Genomic DNA, 9,158 nt, shown 5'->3' on the forward strand with positions numbered 1-9,158 from the left:
ACAAAAGGGAGAAATCGTAGCTTGAGATGTTCACGAGGGATGTCTGGGAACTACTACTAAGTCCCTCAGTTGAGTATCTGGATATGCGCAAATTCTCACATGATACAGACAGGGCTCCAGAGTGGTGCAGCGATCTAAGGCACAGCATCTCAGTGCAAGAGGCATCTAGTTCGAATCCAGGCTGTATCACATCCGGCTGTAATTGGGAGTCCCATAGGGCGGCGCACAATTGGTCCAGTGTCGTTCAGGTTTGGCCAGGGTACGCCGTCAATGTAAATAAGAATTTGTTCTTAACTGCATTGCCTAATTAAATAAAGGTAGCATATTTTTTTGTGTGCTAGCATAGCCAAAACACTGTCACGTTATTGAAAATTAACACAATATTTCCCCTCGGATTTTGTTTTTTCTTATGTTCTATTCATAAAATATACTTTTTTTTATAACAAATCAGGTCTGCTGAGATGACATGACCCTGAGGTCATGCTTTCATTGGGGAAGAGGTCCGAAAACAACCCCTACTGTGTCCCTTTCCCCTATAGCCCTCCCATGGCACTGGGTAGTCCTTAATCCGCTATTTTGTCATCCTCCCCTCTATCAATCTTCATTTCCCATATCTGGTATGTGTATTATTGTTATGAATTCCCCATGGCTGTAGCAAACATTGCCACTCAATAATTTACTTACTCAGTCACACAAGTCAGTCACTGTTGGCTATATTTATACTGATGTACATCAAATCAAATGTACTTGTCACATACACATGGTTAGCAGATGTTAATGTGAGTGTAGCAAAATGCTTGTGCTTCTAGTTCTGACCATGCAGTAATATCTAACAAGTAATGTAACCTAACAATTTCACAACAACTACCTTATACACACAAGTGTAAAGGAATGAATATGAATATGTACATAAAAATATATGAATGAGTGATGCCCGAACGGCAAAGGCAAGATGCAGTAGATGGTATAGAGTACAGTATATACATATGAGATGAGTAATGTAGGGTATGTAAACATTATATAAAGTGGCTAGTGATACATTTATTACATCAATTTTTCCATTATTAAAGTGGCTAGAGTTGAGTCAGTATGTTGGCAGCAGCCACTCAATGTTAGTGATGGCTGTTTAACAGTCTGATGGCCTTGAGATAGAAGCTGTTTTTCAGTCTCTCGGTCCCCGCTTTGATGCACCTGTACTGACCTCGCCTTCTGGATGATAGCGGGGTGAACAGGCAGTGGCTCAGGTGGTTGTTGTCCTTGATGATCTTTTTGGCCTTCCTGTGACATCGGGAGGTGTAGGTGTCCTGGAGGGCAGGTAGTTTGCACCCGGTGATGCGTTGTGCAGACCTCACTACCCTCTGGAGATTCTTACGGTTATGGGCGGAGCAGTGGCCGTACCATGCGATGATACAGCCCGACAGTCCACCTGGCCGTGCTGCTGCTCCAGTTTCAACTGTTCTGCCTGTGATTATTATTATTTGACCATGCTGGTCATTTATGAACATTTGAACATCTTGGCCATGTTCTGTTATAATCTCCACCCGGCACAGCCACGAAGAGGACTGGCCACCCCACAAAGCCTGGTTTCTCTCTAGGTTTCTTCCTATGTTTCGGCCTTTCTAGGGAGTTTTTCCTAGCCACCGTGCTTCTACACCTGCATTTCTTGCAGTTTGGGGTTTTAGGCTGGGTTTCTGTACAGCACTTTGAGATATCAGCTATATAAATGAATTTGATTTGATTTGTTTTTGGTGGCAAGCCGAATTTCTTCAGCCTCCTGAGGTTGAAGAGGCGCTGCTTCATGTCATCATGTCACTGTGTTCATCAATGCAACAACAACCAAAACATTCTCAAGTCAAGCCCCTCTTACTGTAACTGTTTCTGTTATGAAAACCCCCAGAGCTCACAAGCCGATCTATCATCTGTGGTATGGGATCTTTACAAACAGTCCTTGACATCAAGCTGTTTGCTGTAAATGGCCTGAATTCTCCAGGTCTTGTGATGACGGGTGAAATATTAAACATGAACGAATGTAACCTTGTACTTGATATTACAGACTGACTGTTCTCTACAAACTGGAGTGTACATCCTTTTAACCCTTTGTAAAATTGTCATTTGAAACAGGCTTGTGTAAATACCTGTTTTAAGAGAGACAGTAAACCTAGGCTAGAACAATATAGTTGAATATTTACCTTACTGATGTTGATGGAATAAAGTAATTCCATGATTTTCTATTCTATTCTTGCTTAAACACGGTTCTTTCTAAAGATAGAGAAACAACAAAGTAACAAACTATTTTTTTTTTTACAAAATAACAATATGGCTATATACAGGGGGTACCAGTACCGACTATGCATAGATATTACACAGCGAGTAGCAGCAGCGTAAAAAAAGGGGCCAATGCAAATAGTCTGGGTTGCCATTTGATTAACTGTTCAGCACTCTTATGGCTTGGGGGTAGAAGCTGTTAGGGTGCCTTTTGTATCTTGACTTGGCACTCCGGTACCACTTGCCGTGCGGTAGCAGAAAGAACTTGGCTGGCTGGAGTCTGACCATTTTTAGGGCCTTCCTCTGACACCGCCTGGTTTCGAGATCCTGGATGGCAGGAAGCTTGGCCCCAGTGAAATAAGCCTGAACATGCTTCCTGTTTGCAACAACACAATAAAGTAATATTACAAAAAATGTGGCAAATCAATTCACTTTTTGTCCTGAATAAAGTATTGTGTTGTATTGGAATTGCCTCAAACATATTACTAAGTACCACTCTCCATATTTTCAAGCATAGTGGTGGCTGCATCATGTTATGTGTATGCTTGTCATTTTTGACTCGGCAGTTATAAAATAATTTACACACCACAAAAGACACAGACACACACACGAGAAATTGAGATTGTGTGTTACTGATTGAACTCAGCCAGCAGCTCCTGAAGAGGAAGATCACCATGGTTGGCACAGCTAGAAAGAACAAGAACAAGCTCTCCCCTGCAATCCTCACAACAAGGGGGAGAGAGGCCTTCTCATCAAAGTTTGCCTTCAACCCCACCACCACTCTAGTTTCCTACCTCCCAAAGAGGAACAAGAATGTGGTGCTCCTGAGCACACTGCACAAAACGGCTGAGATCAGTGATCGTGAGGACAGGAAGCCAGCCGTCATCCCGGACTACAACCACATCAAAGGAGGCATGGACAACCTGGACAAAGTGATTGGAACTTACAGCTGCATGAGGATGACTGTCTGCTGCCCCCAGTCATCTTCCATAACATCATTGATGTGTCCACATACAATGCCTTCGTGATATGGAGCAAGATCAACCCTACCTGGATGCCTGATAAGCGGAACAAGAGGAGGGTGTTCCTGGAGCAGCTGTGCAAGGCACTTGTAACCCCACACATTCAAAGAAGGGAGCGCCTCCCCCCACACCAGCCTCTGCAGCGCTTGTGAAAGCTGTTCAGGGGGCTGAATATTGTCCTGATCCACCTGAGGCTGCAGCTGGGGCAGGCAAGAGGAGGAGATGCCAATTCTGCCACCCAAAAAAGGACTGTAAAATGTGCTGCACATGTGAGAAATACATCTGCAAGTCCAAGCACACACACTTGCATACTGTCCTACATGTGATAATTAGAGTTGATTGATTTATGTTCTTCACATTTTTGTTTTGTATCTATTCTCTTATTTTATTTGTATTTATTGTTGTTGTTTATACACCTTGTGGGTGGTGGCAATGGTTAAAAAAATGTGAGAAGACTAATTGTGTAGTTGAATTCCTCATTGTACAGTATTTAAGAATATATCACTATGTTGCCAAAGTTCAAGACTGTTTTTGTTCCCTTCAATAAAATGCATTCAAAACTACTTTCTGCACCTTTCTTAGGCTATACAAGTGCTATCTCTTGCTAGAAAATGCAGTAACTTTAGCAATAATAATAATAAACCTTTACTTTAGTAAAGAAAACAATTATGACAGGTGGGTTGTGATTAAATACAGTCTTTCTGCATTGTGAAGAAGAAAACCCCAGATATTCACAAAGTTTGATGAATGACACGTTGTTTATTCATGTAAAATAGATTTGGGGTTTAAAATTCAATTAAGTAGCTTTATTTTAGGGGTTTAGTGAAGGCGGGTCATTTTTTACCCTTAAGACAAGGGGAGTATACAGAATGTTAAGACTGCACAAGGGTTAATGTCTCATAGAAAAAAAACAAGCCATGAGGTTGAAGGAATTGTCCTTAGAGCTCAGAGAAAGGATTGCGTCGAGGTTCAGATCTGGGGAAGGGTACCCAAAAATGTATGCTGCATTAAAGGTCCCCAAGAACACAGTGGCCTCCATCATTCTTAAATGGAAGAAGTTTGGAACCACCAAGACTCTTCCTAGAGCTGGCCACCCAGTGGCAAAGGGCCTTGGTCAGGGAGATGACCAAGAACCAGCTGGTCACTCTGACAGGGTTCCTCTGTGGAGATGGGAGAAACTCTCAGAAGGACAACCATCTCTGCAGCACTTCACCAATCAGGCCTTTATGGTAGCGTGGCCAGACAGAAGCCACTCCTCAGTAAAAGGCACATGACAGCCCAATTGGAGTTTGCCAAAAGGCACCTAAAGACTCTAAGACCATGAGAAAAAAGGTTCTCTCATCTCATGAAACCAAGATTGAAATCTTTGGCCTGAATGTAAAGCAACCACATCTGGAGGAAACCTGGCACCATCTCTATGGTGAGTCATGGTGGTGGCAGCATCATGCTGTGGGGATGTTTCTCAGCGGCAGGGACTGGAAGACTAGTCAGGATCGAGGGAAAGATGAACGGAGCAAAGTACAGAGAGATCTACTTCAGAGTGCTCAGGACCTCAGACTGGGGCGAAGGTTCACCTTCCAACAGGACAACAACCCTAAGCACACATCCAAGACAATGTAGGAGTGGCTTCGGGACAAGTCTCTGAATGTCCTTGAGTGGCCCAGCCAGACCCCGGACTTGAACCCGATCGAACATCTCTGGAGAGATCTGAAAATAGCTGTGCAGCAACATTCTCCATCCAACCTGACAGAGCTTAAGAGCATCAGAGAGGAATGGGGGAAACTCCCCAAATACAGGTGTGCCAAGCTTGTAGCGTCATACCCAAGAAGACTCAAGGCTGTAATCGCTGCCAAAGGTGCTACGTCAAAGTTCTGTGTAAAGTTTCTGAATACTTATGTAAATTTGGTATTTCAGTTCAGTTTCTATAAAATTTGCAAAAATGTCTAAAAACCTGTTTTTGCTTTGTCATTATGGGGTATTGTGTGTAGACTGATGAGGGAAAATAATAAGAATAAGAATAAGGCTGTAATGTAACAAAATGTGGAAAAAGTCCAAGTCCAATTTTGAAATTACTTTTGGCAAATGTATTTTCGAAGCAGTTTTTGTCTAGTTGTCATTAAAACATTTTGTAGTTGTCATTAAAACATTCTTATGATGCTAATAAAATTAGTTGGCCATTTTTACACATTTTCTCATAAAAAGTATATTTCAACACTGTATGCTCAAACTAATTTGCAGAACTGCTAAACTTGGAACAAATCAAAAGTCCCGTACATACCACTCGCGATGAAGGCAGCCAATTGCCTGCTTCTATCTACGACGTGAAAACGGCCTCTTGTGAAAACTCGAGCCACTGTCTGATGAAGAGGAACAGATTTTCGCTAACTCCCGAAAACTGAAATAAGATAAATATCTGTTTTCAAGTGCACTGGAAATATGCCGCATGCAACGTGAATTGTTTTGACCGTATGAAGAGTTAAATTCCGTTGACCATTTAGCCAATTTATTGAAAGCTAGCCAATGTTTGACTAGCTTAGCCAGCTACTGTAAATGTAAATTTGTGTTTCATTATAGTAGCTAGTGATCTCTGTCAGTGAATTCAATTTTTGAATTATGTTTTGGCAGGATAATGTTTCATTTCAAGTAACTAGCTGCAGGCTTAAATGAACAGTAAATCATATCATTTGCATTTAACCACAAATAAATGTAGATAGAAAGGTGTGTGTGTGTCATGTATGCTAGAATGGAGGGTTTAAAAACGACAGCAGCATATGCATATTAGCCCATACATATGGCATAGCCAACACATATAGCATACCTTGCAATACAATCTTCTCTAAAAACAGTTGGACAATGTGCTCTTCAATAAGAAAACCAGAGTTTGATTTCTAAACCAGATGAGTTCTCAAATAGCAGGTTCCCAATACCATGGTGGGCCTACAGAATGTTGGATGCATTGGAATATAAGGTATGGAAAATGATAAAGAGCCTTTAGGATTATACAAAAAGCAGTTGGGAAATGAATGTTTCTTTGTTTTGTTTGAGTTTCAAATACAAAATGTTCAGTGAATGTGAGTATAATTAGGTAGTTCACATATTAACTTTCCTACTAACCATCTAAAAGTTGACAGTGCCAAAATCTTGCCAATCCATTCATTATTCTACTAACTATGACTGAGTGTGAGACATGTTTTTCATAATGTACGCTTAATGCGTATACATTTAAACAAACAACACCATCATAAAGTATTTCACCATTTATTTGTATTCATCTTGAAGAACAATCTGGCCTTAATGGCCATGTACTTTTATCTACACCCGGGCACAGACAGAAGAGGACTGGCCACCCCTCAGAGCCTGGTTCCTCTCTAGGTTTCTTCCTAGGTTCCTGCCTTTCTAGGGAGTTTTTCCTAGCCACTGTGCTTCTTCATCTGCATTGCTTGCTGTTTGGAGTTTTAGGCTGGGTTTCTGAATAAGCACTTTGTGACATCTGCTGATGTAAAAATGGCTTTATAAATAAATGTGATTCTTTGATTATTGAGTACAGAGACAAATAGCAAAGGTATCTCAGGCAGTATTTGGAGTATGTCAATATAGTGTAACCTACCAATCAATGTATATCAAGTGCCTTGGATGGCACAATCTTACAATGTTGCAGTCCAGAAATGAGAGCTTTACCATCTATGCCAAAAGCCTGGGCCTCTGATGGAGACTGTAGAACTGTCAGACGCATTCTTCAGTATTACCCCTTCTCTCTAGGCGCATGTGTGTGTCCAGTCCCTATATGCATATTGAAAGGATCCCACCCTGGTCACCAATGTAGCTGACCGATGTAGAGAGAGACAAGGACCTTAGCAGAATGTATTCTAAAGCTTGTGTGGTCCAGAGATGAGAACTCTACCGTCTTTTGCAAAAGCCTGGGCTCCTGACAGAGACAATAGAATTGTCCACACTCCATGTTAAAATAGTAATATAAAACAAGTTTGTCACCTGTCAGATGTGAGCTGCTGTCTGAAGAAGAACATCTATAGCTTGCTCCCAAAGACTGAAATAAGATAAATATCTGTTTTTGAGTGCACTTGAAATATGCAACATGAATTGTTTTGATCGTATGAAGAGGTAACTCCATTTACAATTTAGCCAATTTATTGAAGGCTTGCCAATGTTTGATTAGTCAAGCCAGCTACTGTAAATGTCAATTTGTGTTTCATTGGCTAGCGATCTCTGTCAGTGAATAGCAGTGTTGGAAAAAGTACCCAATTGTCATACTTCAGTAAAAGTAAAGATACCTTTATAGAAAATTACTCAAGTAGAAGTGAAAGTCACCCAGTAAAGTACTACTTGAGTAAGTCTAAAAGTATTTGGCTTGAAATATACTTAAGTATCAAAAGTAAAATGTAATTGCTAAAATATACTTAAGTATCAAAAGTAAATTTATAAATAATTTCAAATTCCTTATATCAAGCAAACCAAAGACTGCATTATTTTAATTTACAGATAGCCAGGGGCACCACTCAGACATGATCTACAAACAAAGCATGTGTTTAGTGAGTGATCAGATCAGAGGCAGTAGGAATGATCAGGGATGTTGATTCTTTGTGTGAATTTGATCATTTTCATGTCCTGCTAAGCATTCTAAATGTAAAGAGGACATTTTGGGTGTCAGGGAAAATGTATGGAGTAAAAGGTATATAATTTTCCTTAAGAATGTAGTGAAGTAAAAGCTGTAAAAAATATAAATAGTTAAGTACAGATAGCCCAAAAAACTACTTCAGAAATACTTTCAAGTATTTTTACTTAAGTACTACACCACTGGTGAATAGCACTTGGTTGATCTCTTGGAGCAGGACACAGGAGAGCTGAATAAATCATGTGCGCCAAAAGTGAGAGACAAGAATGAATTAGTAGCTTGTTTGTGAACTAGAAAAGGAACAACCTGACAGTCTGAGGCAGGGTGCTCTGCAGTCATCCTACTATTGACAGGGATAATGTGTCAGTTCTTATTTGTCAGTAGGAATTAAATGAATGGGTCCTGCCTTGCATACTGTATTAGATTTACAGTACTTGTCCTATAGATTTCGTCGTCTTAAACTGTTCCCTAGAATAAACTGACAGCTGTATCGCTAGCATGTCATTCCAGGAAAGGGGCGTTTTAGCAATCTGCTCCTGCTAGCTAGCAACAGATCGACTTGTTGTAACTATCAAGCTACATCTAACGGTCTGGAAGGGCAGAACACTACCACTCAACACCCCCTGCAACTGTTCTGCAGTAAAACCTCACAATCCCAAGTATTTCTCTGCCGCTGCCACTACAACCTCTATTTTCTGCGACTTTCGATACATTTCTGCAGTACAATTGACAACCATAGCTATGAATGCCAAGAAACCTACCTTACTGAAGCACATTCTTTCCATCACTCACTATTAGCTTCTGCCTACTCACAGAAATCCTCTTAGGATCCCTCATCCTGTACCGACCTTTCTCTACCACCCTCTTCACTGCTTCAACATGTTTTTTGGGACTCAGGAATTTGACAGCAGAGGCATTACAAGGAATCCTGTCGATTTAATGCTCCATCCTCACAGGCACCTGAGCCTGTTTAGGGATGGGATTTAAACTGTGACTGAAGGAGTGGAATGATATTTTTATGTATTTTGTATGATCTCGGTTTAACCCCCCTTCCCGCAATGTAATATTTTGTTTCAATACCAATAGGTGTAGTTTGCCATAAAACCTTAAAGAAGGAGATTTGATGTGTAACACAATAAACAGTACCGTAATTCAAACAACAGCGCGCATATCCTTCTCATTTAGCCCCACCCTTTGAGCTATGACGCCACCCAATAACATCGTTTCTCTTCAGTGTAAAC

The sequence above is a fragment of the Oncorhynchus masou genome, chromosome 21 (genome assembly GCF_036934945.1).
Source record: "Oncorhynchus masou masou isolate Uvic2021 chromosome 21, UVic_Omas_1.1, whole genome shotgun sequence".
NCBI classification, from domain to species: Eukaryota; Metazoa; Chordata; class Actinopteri; order Salmoniformes; family Salmonidae; genus Oncorhynchus; species Oncorhynchus masou.